The sequence below is a fragment of the Phyllobates terribilis genome, unplaced genomic scaffold, assembly GCF_046119375.1.
Source record: "Phyllobates terribilis strain yellow unplaced genomic scaffold, ASM4611937v1 Scaffold_3__8_contigs__length_932513732, whole genome shotgun sequence".
NCBI classification, from domain to species: Eukaryota; Metazoa; Chordata; class Amphibia; order Anura; family Dendrobatidae; genus Phyllobates; species Phyllobates terribilis.
Window position 1 is genome coordinate 354,451,178 of NW_027362763.1, and position 19,040 is coordinate 354,470,217.

The following is a 19,040-nucleotide window of genomic DNA, read 5'->3' on the forward strand; positions in this document are numbered from 1 at the left end:
TGTGCTGAGTAGCGTTGCGCACGCGGGAGCCTACCCGGAGCCGGATCTGATAGGGGTAGTAGTCTCGTGGCGGTGACCCGGTCCGTGCCCAGGGAGTCAAGCTGAGTGGCAGTCTTTAGCAGAAGATGGTACGGTGTTCGACTACGCCACCCGTTGAATGCGGCTATGAAGCCGCCGCTGCAGGGCAGACCGCTGACGCCGGTGGTAAGGTCGTGCAGCGTAGCTGGTAGAACCCCCAACGGGAGGGGTATGGCCTCAGGGCAACCGACGTGTTTGAAGGGGGTAGCAGGAACCACTCAGAGACGGTGCGGTGTAGTTCTGGGTCTTTACTGGTGACAAAGTAGACCCTCCCGGAGTACTGGCTAGCGATCGGGGCCTGGTCAGTCCGTGAGCTGATGGGATCTCCCCTGGCCAGGCGGAGTTGTAGGCCTCCCCAACTAATCGTACTCTTCTGGCTACCTTGCTAGAGGCTGATAAAAGTAGCCCACGTCCCTGAGTGTACCGTGTGACTCGGGGCCTTTTGGTAGCTTCCGCTCCACGTCGCGGTGCTGGTCCCTTGCGTGTGACCGTGCCTTCGGGTTTCTTGGCCAGAGGACCTGATATCCCCTGCCGGGCGGTTTCTGCTGCTGGGTAAGGATTAGTCCCCACAGCCTCGGACTCCGGGTCCGGTAAGAACTCTTCAATCAGGGCGAGCTCTACAGCTTCCAGCCCCTGACCTCTTTAGTACAGCTCCCACAGAGCTCCTGATCTTTCTTTCCCTATAGCTGCTCCACTACAGACCAGACTGTGTCTCTGTCTGTGTTCTCTGCTCTTTCTCTACTCACTAACCCTGCCTCAGCCCCAGCTTTATATAGGGGAAGTTCTTCCCCTCCCAGGACTGGGCAGGAGGTGTGGCATGCATAGGATGTCTGACCAGGAAACATCCCACCTGCTCACAGACGTAATATTGCTATTACTGTGGGAACCAGACCCCTGGGGTGCCACACCTTCATTAAGTATTGAGCAAACTGCTCAGATTTGTATGTCTAAAATTCCCAAAATTTCCAAAGAATGAAACTCTGTAGCCTTGTATTATTTTCTTGTTAGCCTCATTAGTCTGTTTTTTCAATAAAAGTAATTAACACAATACATTGAGAATGAAGGAAGTTTAGCAAGTATTAATAGAAAAAAATCCACAGTGATAACTCAGTGCATTTTGACTTCATCATTTATATTGAAAGAATGTAATATTTGGATCTGTATCAATGTTAAAAATCACTGATCTGTTAAATAGGAAGATTTAAAATTCATTTGAATTCCAGACACTTATACCTAGAGAGCTATACCAGACAGTCTAGGCTGTTTATTACATTGACAGTGTTAGGAGTCGGGTTACTGCAGCACAATATACTTAGCTCCCTGCCTAAAAGAGTGGACCTAGGAGGGCTATTTATCCTAGAGAAATCTTCTTGTATATTTTGATCAAGGTTAATATATTAGATATAGTGATGAGCGAGCATGCTCGCTACTGCTCGGTGCTCGCCCGAGCATCTCACTGCTCGAGATGCTCGGCGCTCGCCGAGTATTTCCGGGTTGCTCGGGCGGGAACTCGGGTCCCCTCCCTGCATGTTTGGCACTCTTTAGAGAGCCAATGAACATGCAGGGATTTCCTGCCATGCACTGTAATGCCGTAGCCATGTTGGTTGTGGGCATTACAGTGATTGGCTGGCCGCACAGCGTCATCAGGTCTATATCAGACCTGGCGTCGCCGTGCTCGTCACAGTCACTCCGGATCAGACAGTGTAGGGAGAGGTGCTGCTGTGTCAGGGAGAGATTTGATTGTGTATTAGGTAGTGTAGGGAGAAAAACCGTACATTACACATATCCATCTTAACAAACAGTCCTTCTGAGGACTAATCTATCTGCAGAGATATCAGGCAGGCAGGGTGTATAGGCAGGCAGGCAGTGTATATAGCAGACTGCAGTGCATACAGCACAAGAGGCTCCATTCCAATTCTGCCTTCTGCTGCTGTTAGATATTTCTATACAAAGGCCCAGGTCTCAGGGGCCAGGAATACTTTTCTTTGTATCTTAATCCTCATTATATGCTTAAAAAGCAATCCAGAGAACACCGTGTTTCTGCGCCATTTGCTTGTTGGCACTGCAGAATACAGCCAGGTCCTTTCCATATTAGAGCGCTAGAAATCCAGCTATTTACAACTGTGTTTTCTCCGTCAAACGGATCACATATACGTTGTCAGAAAATACTGCCATTTCTGGCCTCCATTAAAAATTTCTGTGGCACCCTGCTGTTCACAGGTACCACAGGACCCAAAAGGGTGCATGTGGCCCCCCTGAGGGTTCAGTCGCCACAGAGGTACTGCACCTCACCCAGAGGTGTGGTGTTTCCCTTCACTCAGGTAAAGAGGGAGTGCTGCACGGAATCCCAAAACACCTGCATCCAACACTACACTGCTCCAGGCCGGCTGGAGGGGCAAGACGCAATGTATGTTTCTGCTGAGCCCTGACCCTGGCTGGAGTGGGGGGAACCCAAAGGTAGAAGGAACCAGTAGTGGGTGTGGGTGGAGGAAGTAGTTAGAGGGAGCACTTTAGTAGGAGTATAAATAGGGAAGCCATCTTAGGGTGGCAGGATCAGAGTTAGGGAGCAGTTCAGAAGAACAGCTCGGGACAGTTCGGAGGAACATTCCGGAGGCAGAGTCTCATTAGAAGATCTGCTCCGCAAGTAGGGCCAGGTCAGGAGGCCCAGGTGGGGAGCATGGAGTAGGCTCCGTTCTACAGGAAGGATCCCAGGGGGTACGGCGCGTGCAGGACGGCACCCATACGCTGGCACCCATCTGTCAGAAGATAGAGGGATCGTTGCAGGATTCTAATCCCCAGGAGGGTCAAGTGGGTCCCGGATCCGACGTACAGGAAGAACTTCAGAGCACCCGAGCGGGATTGAGAGTGGGCAGCGCAGAGCAGGAGGGAGAAGGACCTAGTGTGAAGACGGTCAAAGTAGGAACACGAGAAAGTGGGGTTCTGCCAGGTATTCCCAAGTCGCCTGAGGAAGGATTGAACCCCTGCCCGGTGAACGCAGCGCGACGCGGGAGGCCTTTACCTGAATAGTGCACCGGTGAAGTGTCTTAAGAACTTTGAGTAAAAATCTCGGATGACTGCACTGCACTGCCTCCGTCCATTATTCATCGGCGCCATCGTTCCCCCTGCACCACAATGCCCAGCGCACCCACACTCCATCACTTCACTGCCCTGAGGCCTGCTCCACTTGTGGGGAGCCGTTCCATCATAAAACTTAAAAATAAATGCCCTTTTGCACTGACCGCCCTGGGTCACGGACCGGGCCAGCCACCGTGATATCCCCCGGCAACTAGAGGCCCGGCTGCCAAGTACCCCACGGCCCAGGGGGCGCGTCATGCATGGATGGACTTCTCCACAAGAGGCCCTCTTTACAAACAAACACCTCCACCCTTCCACCTCATACCACCAGAGGGAGCCTGTTAGGGATATATATATGGAGGGTGGAGCCAGGCAGTTCAGTTAGTAGTTCAGAGAGTGTGCTGCCACTGAGAGCAGTGAAGACGCAGCACGTCTTCTGCTGTATTCAGGGCCCCGAGTGTGGCCGGAGGCAAGGAGGAGAGGAAAGAGGAGTTGAGGGGGCAGAGGAGCATCATAGGCTCACCCCAAGACACGAACCGGACACCGGGTCTGCGCCTACAGGGTCCTTTATACCCAGTAGGGATCACCGGCATACCAGGAGGACTACAAGTCCCTGGTCGACCTGAAGCTAAACCCTTGACAGGACTAGGAGCCACGAAGGCCAGGGATAGTGGTTGCCAGAAAAAGGTCCTACTACCAAGTGACAGGTGAAGGAACAGCACGACACAGAAGCTAGGCCCAGTTGCAGGCTGGCCAGGAGCTTAGAGAGAGGGAGACACGGACCAGGAGGCCTTATACCCGCTCACTGGGGAGAATTCCTGAAGTGCACCCTTCCTACAGAGTACCCTGGACCGTACCTGACATCCGCACCAGTAAAGGTACTGAAGTCAATCTCCTGTCTATGTCAGTTACTCCTGCTGCGCCATCTCTCCTGCACTGCAAGCCCCAGCATCACCACCATTTGCACCTACACTGCACCGGGGGCCAGCTCTGCCTGTGGGGAGCAGAAACATCCCAGCTGCCATCCCATCACCCCCCGGAGGTCTGCAGCAGCACCGGTAACCATTACCGGAAACCACAGGTGGCGTCACAAGACAAACTGTATACTAAAACCCCTTTTTAAAGAGAGATCCAGAGTACGGGCCCAGGAGCAGACTGCCATGACCTCCTAAACAAGGTAAAAGGCCCGGGTACCGAGTCCCCTATATTCCTCCCTGGGTGACACAGCTCTCTTTCCTAGCGTAACGAACAGGATTTCGTGCCCGTTGCCACCGGGTACTGTGTGCCGTAATTGAACTGTGTTTGTACTGTGGTGAAAATCGCCGCCATTACCGCGTCCCCGCTCGGGAAGAAGAGGGGTGTAACCGTGGGAATCAGAAAGGCGTGACCGTAGGAAGCGCGAGAAGCTCAATCCCCACCCTGTGCTCTGACGCAGCACCAGGAAGCGTCAGGTCCTGGAAGGAGCTGCGGCCTACCCGATCAAAAGTAAAGGAAGTAGGCTACGGTTCACTAGGGGAGCGCAACCATGGCCGACGACCAGCAAAACGCCAGAGCACCCGTTAATGCTCCTGATGTTCAACTCGCGCTCTGCCGCCCCACCAGCAGGGGTCGTGACTCCGTTAATACCCATGGCCCTGCCATATATCCCTGGAGCAAAATGGCTTCCCCAGTATGACGGCAAACCAGACACCCTGTCTGGATTCAAAAGGAAAATATGCGGTGCACTGGATATGTATTCAATGACAGGTAAACAGAGAGCCGCTGTTGTGCTGGGACAATTGACTGGTGCCGCTGAGTGGGAAGTTGAAACCTGGCCAGCCGCAGACCAGGAATCAGTATCCATTATCTTTAAGAGACTGCAAACTGTTGATGCGCCCCCAGGGCAGAGGGGTACTCGGTGTCCGGGCCTATGGATACTGGGGGGGGAATATGTCACAGTGGCTGGCCCGGTCCGTGGCCCAGAGCGGTCAACAAAAAAAAGGGGATAGTTAATATGGGATTTGTAGATTGATCGTGACGCCACCTGTGGTTTCTGGTAATTTGTACCAGCGCTGCTGCAGATCTCTGAGGCAGTTGATAGGTAGCTAGGATGGAACAGCTCCCCACAGGTGGAGCGGGCCTCAGGGCAGTGTAGAGTTTGACGGTGGGTGGTGATGCTGGGGCTTGTAGTGCAGTCGGGATGGCGCAGCAGGAGTAACTGACAGAGACAGGGGATTCGCTTCAATACCTTTACTGGTGTGGATGTCAGGTACGGTCCAGGGTACTCGGTAGGAAGGGTGCACTTCAGGACTTCTCCCCAGTGAGCGGGTATAAGGCCTCCTGGTCCGTGTCTCCCTCTCTCTAAGCTCCTGGCCAGCCTGCAACTGGGCCTAGCTTTTGTGTCGTGCTGTTCCTTCACCTGTCGCTTGGTAGTAGGACCATCCGCTGGCAAACACTATCCCTGAGTGCCGGGGCCTTCGTGGTTCCTGGTCCTGTGTGGGTCTAGCTTCAGGTCAGCCAGGGACTTGTAGTCCTCCTGGTATGCTGGTGATCCCTACTGGGTATAAAGGGACCCTGTAGGCGCGGACCCGGTGTCCGGTTTGTATACTCGGGGTGAGCCTATAATGCTCCTCTGCCCCTTCATCTCCTCTGCTTCTTGCCTCCGGCCACACTCGGGACCCTTCAGGATTCAACTCGTGCTGTAGGCCTTGGCTCGCCTAAGCACAGCAGCCAGCGTGCTGCGTCTTCACTGATCTCCTAGCATCAGCACACTCTGACTACCTAACTCCACCCTCCAGTATATATATCCCTAACGGGGCTCCCTCAGGTGGTCTGAGGTGGAAGGGTGGAGGTGTCTGCATGTAGTGAGGGCCTCTTGTGGAGAAGTCCGTCCATGCACCCTTTTGGGTTCTGTGGTACCTGTGCATAGCAGGGTGCCACATTTCCCCCTAGTACAATTCAGTACTCCTGGACTGTAGCATTTTTTTTTTAACAGGTTACAACAATAACAATAACAAGTATAATAACGTTAATAAAGTTACAGTAAGTCCCGTAACCTAGTGTCCATTTCACCAATGAAAGAACATGAGGGACTTGCCTGAAAACCCTCAACGTAGGCCCTGGGCGTGGCTACAGGGCATAAGTGATCCTGGTGCTGGACCACGTCTTCGGCCACGCCAAACGGTTTTTTGTTCTGTGGTCAAATAAGGGGGCACTTTTGATGAGTGCAACTATTTACAAGGACAGTTTTTGGCTGCTCACAGTCCTCAGCCTACAAGTCTTTATACCCTCACGGGTAACTAAATGCACATATATTTTCAGTTTACATAATAAACAATATGCAATACCCACTGGGTAACTTTATAATGTAGGCACTTTGTGCTTATTCCCTAAACCTGGCAGGGATTTGTCCTTGTGTGCTGCGTGTGGACCTTCGTAGCACTGGGGTGTTACTAGTGTCTGTGCATGCACTCTCTGTTAATCTAGCAGGTGTACGTGCTGGTAGATTGTAAAACTGCCTTAATCTCTCTATGGGACTGGCAAGTGCACTATCCACTGGGCCTGCAGGCTCTGCTTCAACGGGTGATCCTACTTTTACTGGGGACTCTTCCTGTTCCTGAGCAGGCTCTTCCAGGGCGCTTACAGGTTCTTCTGGTTGTTGATAGAAGTGTATCACCGGTATTATAACTGCTCCATCCAGTTGAGGTCAGTCTGCAGGGAAATCTCCTAGAACTGTGTGAAGCACTTCTTCCTTGGGTTCTTCCGGTGCTATAGGAGGTACTTCTTCCTCCGTTGTCTTCAGTAGACCTGGGCACACTTTCAAATGGGCTCTTGAGACTGTTGCAGTTGTTTTACCTCCATCTTTACTGATCAGGCAGGTTTTACTGTTGTCAAATCTGGAGTTTAACACAGTGTAGGGCTCTCTTTCCCACTGGTCATCGAGCTTGTGACTTCTCCTTTTCCGCTTTAGCACTATCTCTTGTAAGGCAGCGGTAGACATCATAATGGGGGATACTCGCTTCGCTGCGACAATCAATGCGCACGTGCAATGTCTTTCCGTTTTTTTCTCAATACAGCAGTTTATTACTGCATAAACCGCATATGAACCGGGTCCAACTCAGTGGCACGCCGACACACATATATACAATATTCATGAGCCAAGTGACACACAGGCCCACTTGCTCCAGGTACAGCCTTCAGCAAGGTAATCATATAGCAATGTCCATAGCAATGTCCATATAACGTAGTGTATTACCTTTGCCGGGTTTAGCTGACTCAGTCCATTACTCCGCCACCACGGTGGCTTTGCGGCTTCCCAGGTAGGGGTCTCCAGCCGTCGTTCCCTCAAAGGCCACTGACATCCACACAGGATCCAGGCTCTGCCTTTCAGGACTCTTCCTCAAGCCTCTGCCTTCCAAGGCCACTAGCATCCACACAGGATCCAGGCTCTGCCTTTCAGACACCAGGCTTCACCCGGCCTCACTAGGCCTCACACGGTCGGTGTCCCACACACACGGGAACAGGCCTTACGCCTCTCTCACAGAACACACCTGTCTCCCATCAAGCAGGGTTTATATATGCATCCCGTGCACACACACACACATACTCACAGGACCTTGCTGATGTCACAGTCGTGATCAGACAGACATTCTGTGCGTGCAGGACCTGTGCTATGTCACAGTCATGTGACCAGTCACCTGAGGGGGAAGGTAAAAGGTCAGGAAAAACACATCCTGGACCATTGCCGTAATGCCAGCAAGTCGCTGCATTACACTCTCCTGGTGCCAAGGGTTCAGCTGGTGCATGTTTATTGTACTGTTCTTCTTGTTTTTCCCTTACTCTGTTTAAACTGTCTTCAACACAGGCCTGTACTCTCCTGTACTGCTCTTGCTGATTTGTATCCCAGTCTTCAGTGGACATATCTGCTTCAGGTTCTACCACTCCAAGTTCCAGGTCCATGGGCAACTTTCCGGGTCTTGCTCTCATGAGGTACGCTGGGGTACAATTAGTAGAACTCACAGGTATGTGATTATACAGATCTACCAGGTCAGGTAGTTTGTCTGGCCACTGGTTCCTTTCTTCCAAGGGTAAGGTTTTCAGCAGGTCTATGACGATGTTGTTCATTTTCTCACACAAACCATTGGTCTGAGGGTGATACGACGTAGTCCGGATCTTCTTGCACCCATACAGATGACAGAATTCTTAAACAGCTCAGCTTCAAAGGCAGGGCCTTGATCCGTCAGCACTTTGTCCGGGTATCCATGGGGCCTGCAGAAGTATGCTTGGAACGTTCTTGCTGCAGTTTCTGCTGTCAGATCCTTGACAGGGGCTACCACCAGGAACCCGGAATAATGATCCACCATGGTCAGTGCATAGGATTAGCCTGACCTGATGGGTGACAGCGTGACATGATCCAGAGTGACAATCTCCAGGGGCTGTGTTGTTTTGATGGACTGCAAGTGTGCTTTCTAGTCTTTCCTTCTGAGGCTACAGGGTCCACAATTCCGGCACCACCTCTCTATGGAGCTCCGCTTTCCAACCCAATAGAACCGGTACTTCAGCAGGGTTTCCAGCTTCTTGCAGCCAAAGTGACCTGCCTGGTCGTGGTAGGCCTCTAACACCATCTGGATATCCGTCCTGGGTACAACAATCTGTCACACCATTTCATGGGTCTTGGGGTTGACATACCTTCTGCACAGCTTCTCTCTGTAGATGAACAGCCGGCTTCTCTCATTCCACAGGTTTTTGGCTTGTGGAGGAGCATCCTTCTCCAGATGAGAGCCTTCTTGGGTTATCAGTCTTTTGATGAGGCTGACAACCGGGTCAACCGGGGAAATTGAACTACCTGCTTTCCACAGAAATGGAATGGTCCACGTCAACACGCCTCCAGAAGGTGTCATGGTAGGATGCCAAACCCTCTACCTCATCACAGCTGGAAGGAGACCCAGGACAGTGACCAGTGGCCGAAAAGCTACCTGACCTAGCGGACCTGTATAACCACATACCCGTGAGTTCTACAAATTGTACCCCAGCGTACCTTATGAGAGCAAGACCTGGAAAATTGCCCATGGACCTGGAGCTCGGAGTGGTAGAACCTGCTGCAGATACGTCCACTGAAGATTCAGACGCAAGTCGGCAAGAGCAGTACAGGAAAGTACAGGCCTGTGTCGAAGACAGTCTAAACAAGGTGAGGGAAAAACAGGAAGAGCAGTACAATAAACATGCACCAGCAGAACCCTTGGCACCTGGAGAGATAGTGCTAAAGCGGAAAAGAAGAGGTCACAAGCTCGATGACCAGTGGGAAAAAGAGCCCTACACTGTGTTAAACTCCAGATTTGACAACAGTAAAACCTGCCTGATTAGTAAGGACGGAGGTAAGACAACCGCAACAGTCTCAAGAGACCACTTGATGGTGTGCCCAGGTCTACTGAAGACAACGGAGGAAGAAGTACCTCCTATAGCACCTGAAGAACCCAAGGAAGATGTGCTTCACACAGTTCTAGGAGATTTCCCTGCGGACTGGCCTCAACTTGATGGAGCAGTTATTATACCAGTAATACACTTCTATCAACCACAAGAAGAACCTGTGAGCGCCCTAGAGGAACCTGCTCAGGAACAGGAAGAGTCCCCAGTCAGAGGAGGATCACCCGTTGAAGCAGAGCCTGAAGGCCCAGTAATCAGTGCACTTGCCAGTCCCATAGAGAGATTGAGTTAGTTTTATAATCTACCAGCACGTACACCTGATAGGATAGCAGAGAGTGCATGCACAGACACCAGTATCACCCCAGTGCTACGAAGGTCCACACGCAGCACCCAAGGCCAAATCCCTGCCAGGTTTAGGGATTAAAATACAAAATGCCTAAAGTGTAAATAGTTATCCAGTTGGGTATTGCCTATTGTTTATTGTGTAAACTGAAATTAATGTGTGCCTGTAGTTACCCGTCAGGGTACAGAGACTTGTAGGCTGAGGACTGTGAGCAGCCAAAAACTGTCCTTGTAAATAGTTGCACTCATCAAAAGTGCCCCCTTATTTGACCACTGAACAAAAACCCGTTTGGCGTGGCCGAAGACATGGTCCAACACCTGGATCACTTATGCCCTGTAGCCACGGCCAGAGCCTACGTTGAGGGTTTTCCTCATATTACTCATTTTGCACTTTCATCTGTGAAATGGACACCTTGTTACGGGACTTACTGTAACTTAATTATTGTTTATGTTATTATAATTACTGTTATTGTTGTAACCGGTTACAAAAAGCTTCAGTCCAGGAGTACTGAATTGTACTAGGGGGGAATGTGGCACCCTGCTGTTCACAGGTACCACAGGACCCAAAAGGGTGCATGGATGGACTTCTCCACAAGAGGCCCTCGTTACAAACAAACACCTCCACCCTTCCACCTCATACCACCAGAGGGAGCCCGTTAGGGATATATATATATATATGGAGGGTGGAGACAGGCAGTTCAGTTAGTAGTTCAGATAGTGTGCTGCCACTGAGAGCAGTGAAGACGCAGCACGTCTTCTGCTGTATTCAGGGCCCCGAGTGTGGCCGGAGGCAAGGAGGACAGGAGAGAGGAGTTGAGGGGGCAGAGGAGCATCATAGGCTCACCCCAAGACACGAACTGGACACCGGGTCAGCGCCTACAGGGTCCTTTATACCCAGTAGGGATCATAGGCATACCAGGAGGACTACAAGTCCCTGGTCGACCTAAAGCTAAACCCTTGACAGGACTAGGAACCATGAAGACCCCGGCGTCCAGGGATAGTGGTTGCCAGAAAAAGGTCCTACTACCAAGCGACAGGTGAAGGAACAGCACGACACAGAAGCTAGGCCCAGTTGCAGGCTGGCCAGGAGCTTAAAGAGAGGGAGACACGGACCAGGAGGCCTTATACCCGCTCACTGGGGAGAAGTCCTGAAGTGCACCCTTCCTACCGAGTACCCTGGACCGTACCTGACATCCGCACCAGTAAAGGTACTGAAGTGAATCTCCTGTCTCTGTCAGTTACTCCTGCTGCGCCATCTCTCCTGCACTGCAAGCCCCAGCATCACCACCATTTGCACCTACACTGCCCCGGGGGCCCGCTCCACCTGTGGGGAGCAGAAACATCCCAGCTGCCATCCCATCACCCCCCGGAGGTCTGCAGCATTACCGGAAAGCACAGGTGGCGGCACGAGACTGTATACTAAAACCCCTTTTTAAAGAGAGACCCAGAGTACGGGCCCGGGAGCCGACTGCCGTGACCTCCTAAACAAGGTAAAAGGCCCGGGTACCAAGTCCCCTATATTCCCCCTGGGTGACACATTTCCTTTAGTGTGTCTTTGAAACAATTCACCGCAGTTTGCTGTTCAAACTACTTACCTACAGGCCAGGTATTTAAAACTGTGTTTTCTCCGTCAAACGAATCACATATATGTTGTCAGAAAATACTGCCATTTCTGGCCTCCATTAAAAATTTCCTTTAGTGTGTGTGATTGAAGCAATTCACCGCAGTTTGCTGTTCAAACTACTTACCTATGACGCGCCCCCTGGGCCGTGGGGTACTCGGCAGCCGGGCCTCTGTGGATGCCGGTGGGGGATATCACGGTGGCTGGCCCGGTCTGTGACCCAGGGCGGTCAGTAAAAGGGGTAAATTTATAGAGGATTTGGAAAGTTCGTGACGCCACCTGTGGAATGCGGCAAAAGGGCGCCGCCGCTGCGGAGCAGTCCTCTGGAGCTGGTGTCACGGCAGCAGGGATAGTGTGGCTCTCCACAGGTAGAGCTAGCTCCAGGGCAGTGTAGGGGTAGATGGTGGATGCGGGGGAGAGACGGCAGGACGGTCCCGGAGGAAAGACGGACACTCACACGGGGGTAAGCTTCAGTACCTTTACTGGTGATGATGCTGGCGTGGTCCAAGGTACTCTGGACGAAGGGCGCACTTTTGGACTCTCCCCAGTGAGCGGGTATAGGGCCTCCTGATCCGTGGTTTTAATTGTTAAGCTTCTGGCCTGCCTGGAACTAGGCCTAGCTTGGTTACTGTCTCTCTCTTTCCCTTGCACCTGCTGACCTGGTGGTAGGGCCTTCCCTTGGAGATCACTCTCCCTGGACGCTGGGGCCTCCGTGACTCCTAGCCCTGGTACTGTAGTCAGCGTTTGGTAAACCTGGGACCTGTAGTCCTCCAGGGGTTCCGGTGGTCCCTACTGGGCATAAAGGATCCCTGTAGGCGCGGACCCGGTGTCCGGTATATATCTCGGGGTGAGCCTGGTATGCTCCTCTGGCCCCTCGCTACTTCTTCCTTCTCCTCTCGCCTTCGGCCACACTCAGGGCCCTCACACGTGCTCTAGGCCTTGGCTCGCCTAAGCACAGCAGCCAGCGTGCTGCCTCTTCGCTGCTCTCTGAGCGTCAGCATGCTCTCTGCTCAACTCTGAGCTCTGTCCCTCTCTGTGTCTGAGTAGGGACCGTCTGAACTCACTTCAGACTAAACACTAGACTGAGCTGCCTGGCTCCACCCTCCCTATATATGTCCCTAACGGGCTCCCTCTGCTGCTCTGAGGTGGTAGGGTGGAGGTGTGTGAATGTGTGAGGGCCTCTTGTGGAGAAGTCCATCCATGCACCCTTCTGGGCTCTGTGGCACCAATGCGCAGCAGGGCGCCACTTCCCCCTCTAGTAAAACTCAGTGCTCCTGGACTAAAGCATTTTTCTCAAAACAGGTTAAGCAATAACATTTCTTCCCTTTATGGGAGGCACTTTTCTTGAACGTTACAGGAAACATTATAATACAATAATAACAATTATGAATAACATTAATTAAGTCACAGTAAGTCCCGTAACCTGGTGTCCATTTCACCGATGAAGGAACATGAGGGACCCGCCTGAAAACCCTCAACGTAGGCCCTGGGCGTGGCTACAGGGCATAGGTGATCCAGGTGCTGGACCACGTCTTTGACCACGCCAAACGGGTTTTTGTTCCGTGGTCACTTAAAAGGCATTCCAGGGAGTGCAACTATGTACATGACAGTTTTTGGGCTGCTCACAGTCCTCAGCCACCGAGTCCTTTATTTATACCCTTACGGGTAACTAAATGCAATAAGAAGTGTCCGTGTCACATTAATTGTCCATTAGGAAGGCAAAATAAATCAATAAATAAATACATGAAATTATTACAAGAACATACCCTACGGGGTAACTATTTATACTGTCAGTGTTTCTCTATTTACTCCCTATACCTGACAGGGGTCTGACCTTTTGTGCTACTCGATGATCTACGTAGTACTGGGATGCGTGTAGTGTGAATGTTTGCACTATTTTCCGCTCTATGTGTTGGTGGACTGCAAGACTGCCTTAACCTCTCTACGGGACTGGCAAGTACACTGGTTATTGGGCCTACTGGCTCTGCTTCTACCGGTGATCCTTCTTCCGGGGATTCTTCCTGAGCAGGCTCTTCTGGGGCACTTACAGGTCTTACTTGCAGTGGAGAGTCTTCTGGCTGTTGGTAGAATTGCATCACAGGTATAATAACGGCTCCATCCAGTTGAGGCCAATCTGCCGGGAAATCTCTTAAGACAGTATGGAGTACTTCTTCTTTAGGCTCCTCCGGTGCGGTGAGAGGCACTTCCTCCTGGGGCTTCAGAGGACTTGGGCACAGCTTCAGATGGTCTCTTGATACCGTTGCAGTTGTTCTTCCTCCGTCTTTGCTAATTAGACAGGTTTTCCTATTGTTGAATCTGGAATTCAACACAGTATAAGGTTCCTTTTCCCACTGGTCGTCAAGCTTGTGGCTTCTTCTCTTTAGTTTCAGCACAACTTCTCCAGGTGTCAAGGGTTCGGCTGGTGCACTCTTGTTGTACTGTGCTTCCTGCTTATTAGTGTTGAGCCACCCCCGTAGTGTTCGAGTTCGGTTCGGTTCGTCGAACACCCGTATGTTCGCCGAACTGTTCGTCGAACACCTTCGAACACCGTTAAAAACAATGGCAGGCAAACTAAAACACATAGAAACACATAGAAAACACCTTCAAAGGTGTCCAAAAGCTGACAAACTGCTCAGAAGACACAACTAACACATGGAAAAGTGACAAGTACATATAGTCATGCGAAAAGAAAAGAGGTGGAGGAGTAAAAGGAGGGGGAGACACAGATATACGCATGTCATGCCCTTCTAAAACCAAAAAAGTGCGAAGCCGATACGGCCAGTCCGTTCCTGCCTGTGCGACCTCCGTGTCGCCGGGTTTGTGCCAGAGCTGCGGTGGACCCTGACGGCCAGCCCCCCTCTCCCAATACTGGTGCCTGTCCGCTGGTGGGACGATCGAGCCCCCCTGTGGTGGAGGCAGGTCTAATCTTTTTAATTTAAATTGTCTCTCTAATTTGAATGAATACACTTTAAATCATTTTACAAGGATCTATTGGAGGGCAAGTCTCATGCCAGCAGCCGTGTAATTCCATCTCCAGTAGCGTCCACTAAAGCTGCTGCAGTTAAAAAGCTTTTATAATGATCGAGCTCGGCGGTCCACCGCAAGGCGTCCTACCGCCAGTCCCAGCCCCTATGCCTTGGGGTGCCTCCCGATGCTCTTCACTGAGTATCCCGGGGGCCTGAAGCAATTCCTTTAAAAAAATTAAGTGTCCAAACTACAGGTAGTGTAGCTTGAATAACAGCTGGGATAATCCGCTGACTAGCAGACACTGCTACTAGGCACAAAGTATTTCCTGGGCTAGATGCAGTTAAAAATTTGTAATTAGATACTCTCGTTGGATGCTGAGAAAGCATTCCATAGAGTCTCCTGGCACGCCATATATTATTCTCTTCAAAAGCTTGGGGTAGGGGTCTAGGGGACCCTTTTATAGCCAAAATCACGGCCCTGTATCGCAATATATCACCTAGGCTGAAGATAAATGGAACTGTAGCACTCCGAGGGCTCGGTTGCTACAGAGGTATTGCACCTCACCCAGAGGTGTGATATCTCACTCTCAGGTAAGGATGGAGTGTGGATCAGGACCCCGACACCTGCATGCATTACACCACATTGCCGTGCGGCAGGGCGACCAATATGCCCCTGAGATGGGCACGACAGTCCCTGTCCCTGGCTGGAGTGGGGGGAGGGAACACCGAGGAAGGGGAACCCTGTAGTGCAGGAGCAGGGAGGAAGCAGTTCCTGGGTGCATTGAGAAGGGAGTATAAAAGGTGGGCACCATCTTAGTTCAGTGCAGAGAAGTCGGAGCTCTGCTCCGGAGGCGGGCCTAGTAACGGTGGCCCAGGCCTAGAAGAGGGAGAAGGAAGTAAGAGGAGCGGAGAAGGCTCCAGGAGCGAGGAACGAAGGGATCCCAGGGGTGAGGACGGGCGAGTCGCCACCGCACAACCGAATCCACCTGCGTGGATGGGTCAGGCCAAAGGGGGAGACCGGTCCCCGAAACTAGTGGAGGCGGGATACAACCCTCAGCTATAAACCGGAGGCTGTGACATTTTATGTGGCGCAGCCCCTCGCTACACCCGCAAGGAAGGCACCACATAGGGTCAGGGAAACTGGCGCCAAGTTTACCAAGAGGAGGCCTGAGGCAGCCGGACAGAAGCGTTGGTAAGAAAGGCCAGACAAAGGACACACAAAGGGGGTCCTGTGAAGCGCTCCAAAGTTATCTGGGAGTTGTCTGAGCCCCTCACCTGGTGAGCACAGTACGACGTGGGCAGCCGTTACCTGCAGAAGTGGTCTGGATAATAAGAACTGTGAGTAAAGGCCCTGGACTGCATCACTGACTCCTTGTCGTTACTGCTGCTGCCCTGCACCATCACCCCCATCCTCCGCATACACTGCCCTGAGGCTATACTCCTCCCGTGGGGAGTTATGCTATGCTCTGCTGCACCCACAACACCAGCCTCAGCGGTCTGCCCTGCAGCGGCGGTTCACTCTGACTGCAATCCACGGGTGGCGTAGTCGGACATTTAAACATCAAAACCACATAAATAGTTCCGCCACTGGTTTGACCGCCCTGAGCCACGGAACCGGGTCGCTGCCACGGAGACTACAACCCCCAGCATCCACCAAAAAGGGTCCGGCTCCGGGTGTCCCAAGGCCCAGGGGGCGCGTCAGAACATTTTCATCACCTTTCATAATCACCAATGAAACAAGGCAGGGATGTCCTCTGTCCCCTCTCTTACACATCCTAGTGACGGAGCACTTGCTCTCATCAATTCGCCATAACCCTAACATTAGGTGGATTGAGGTGGGAGGCACCGAGTACAAGTGCTCTGCATTTGCTGTTGATGTCCTAGTATATACTGTATCACTCAATCACATATATCCATCCATGCTGTTATGGCTGAAATAGATCACTTTGTTACATGGTCAAAATTTAAAATCAATGCAGCGAAGTCTGAGGCCCTCGATGTCTCCCTCCCCAAATCCATACAGGATTCCATCCAGTCCAACTTTCCCTTTGCCTGGCCCTCACAGGGTATCAAATACTTAGGAATTCCTATTCATAGAGACCTCTCCCGTCTATGTTATCTTAATTTTGGGCCCTTTATTGAACAACTCCATACAGACCACGGTTGGCAAGTTAGAACAGTAAGATTCACTACGTGAACCACTGGTGTTTTGTGGAAAAGCACATGTACACTGTGTTTCAAATTATTATGCAAAAAATGTTTAGGAGTTATAAGGGAAGAATTTGTTTGTCAGTTAAACTCATTGATGGTGATGCGTGTCAGGGCTCTTTATATCACTGTAAGCAATTGCAGACAGCTGTGCTAATTAGTTTGGCAGGTGTGTCCAATGAAAGGCAAGACTACTTAAGAAGGCTGTCCCACATTATTAAGCAGCCTACATTTTCTGCCAAAATGGGAAAGAAAAAGGATGTGTCAGCTGCTGAGAAGCAACAAATTGTGGAGTGTTTAGGTCAAGGCATGACTACAATCAACATTGCCAAGACACTTCATCCTGATCATCGCACAATCAAGAAGTATGTAGCTGATTCACAGTACACACGTGTGCGTGCTGATAAGGGAAAATTGAGGACTCTTTCCTACAGGCAATTACGTCAGGTTAAAAGAGCAGTGGCAAAAAAGCCTTGTCATAGCAGCAGACAAGCTTTTGAAGCTGCTGGTGCCTCCAACGTCCCCCGAACAACAAGATGCAGAGTCCTTCAGAGGTTTGCAGCTGTGCGTAAGCCATCCTGTCGACCTCCTCTATCCACTGCACACAAGCAGAAACGGCTCCAGTGGGCCAAACAATACATGAAGACTGACTTCAAAACTGTTTTGTTCACCGATGAGTGCAGTGCAACGCTCGATGGTCCAGATGGATGGAGTGGAGGATGGCTGGTTGATGGACACCCCACGCAAACATGGCTATGGTGCCAACAAGGAGGAAGTGGAGTAATGTTTTAGGCTGGAATCATGGGGAGAGAGATTGTCGGCCCCTTTAGGATCCCTGAAGGGTTAAAGTTGAACTCCATAATGTATGTGGAGTTTCTCAAACAGCACTTCCTGCCATGGTTCAAGAAGAAGAACCGTGTATTCCACAGCAAGATCATTTTCATGCATGATAATGCACCGTCTCATGCTGCACATAACACATCTGCATCTCTGGCTGATAAGGGCATAAAAGGGGACAAACTTATGGTGTGACCCCCATGCTCCCCTGACCTCAATCCCATTGAGAACCTCTGGAGCATCATCAAAAGGAGTGTCTATGATGGCGGGAGGCAGTTCACATCTAAGCAACAGCTCTGGGAGGGTATTCTGTCCTCATGCAAAACAATTGAAGCAGAAACCATCCAAAACCTGACAAATTCAATGGACGAGACAGTTCAGAAGCTCCTTTCGAACAAGGGGTCCTATGTGCAAATGTAACATCACCTAGAATAAAGTTTTGAGTTGAAAACTGTTTGATTTCAGTTTCTAATAACCTGCTAATGCTTAGAATTTCAAAAATGACCATTTTTTTGTTCTTTATTAAAATGAAAAGGTTGATCGAAGAGTGTGGGGGATCTAAGAGTGTGGCAACCCAGTAGTCAGGATTACTTCGAATTCTGACAATCTGAGGGTCATGTTGCAGGTAGTGCAGCAAGAAGGCACTTATGTGTCTTGCGCATCTAGGAGCCCCAAAATTATTTTCCGGGCTAGATGCAGCTAAAAATTATTCTTAATTTTAAATCTGGTGGAGCTTAGTATAGATGGCCTAATAGAATCAGTACTGCACACTGCTACAAAGCCCAAATTATTTTCCAGCCAAGATACAGATAAACATGATCAGTAATTTTAAAGCTTAAAACGGTTGGTGAGGTGATTTTAACAAATCATCAAGCTTTTACTCTCCCCAGGATGACACAGGGGTAGAAAAGTTGTTTCGGATCCATGATTTGTTCATCTTTATGAACGTGAGTCTGTCTACATTATCAGTGGAGAGCCGCGTGCGCTTATCTGTCAGCACACCACCAGCAGCGCTGAACACACGTTCAGACAGAACGCTGGCTGCGGGGCATGACAAGATCTCCAAGGCGTAAGTGGCGAGCTCCGGCCATTTATCCAGATTGGAAGCCCAAAAAGAGCAAGGGTCTAGTGACACAGTCATGGCTTCAATGTTTACTTGGAGATACTCCTGTACCATCATCTCTAGGCGTTGACTATGTGTCAGACTTCTTGTCTACTGTGGCCTTGCAAAGGATGGGCTAAAAAAGTGGTGAAATGATTACGCAAAATTGATGCTACCAGCAGATATTGTGTTTCTGTTACGTTTTGAGTGCTGAACACTCGACGGTCCCACGGTTGGCAAGTTGGAACTGTGAGATTCACTACATGCACCACTGGTGTTTTGTGGAAAAGCACATGTAAGATTCTGCAACAGTCTCTGCTGATACTCCTGCATGCGTGCATCTCTTTCTATGGCAGGAATAATTTCTGCAAATTTACTTTTGTACCGGGGATCTAACAGTGTGGCAACC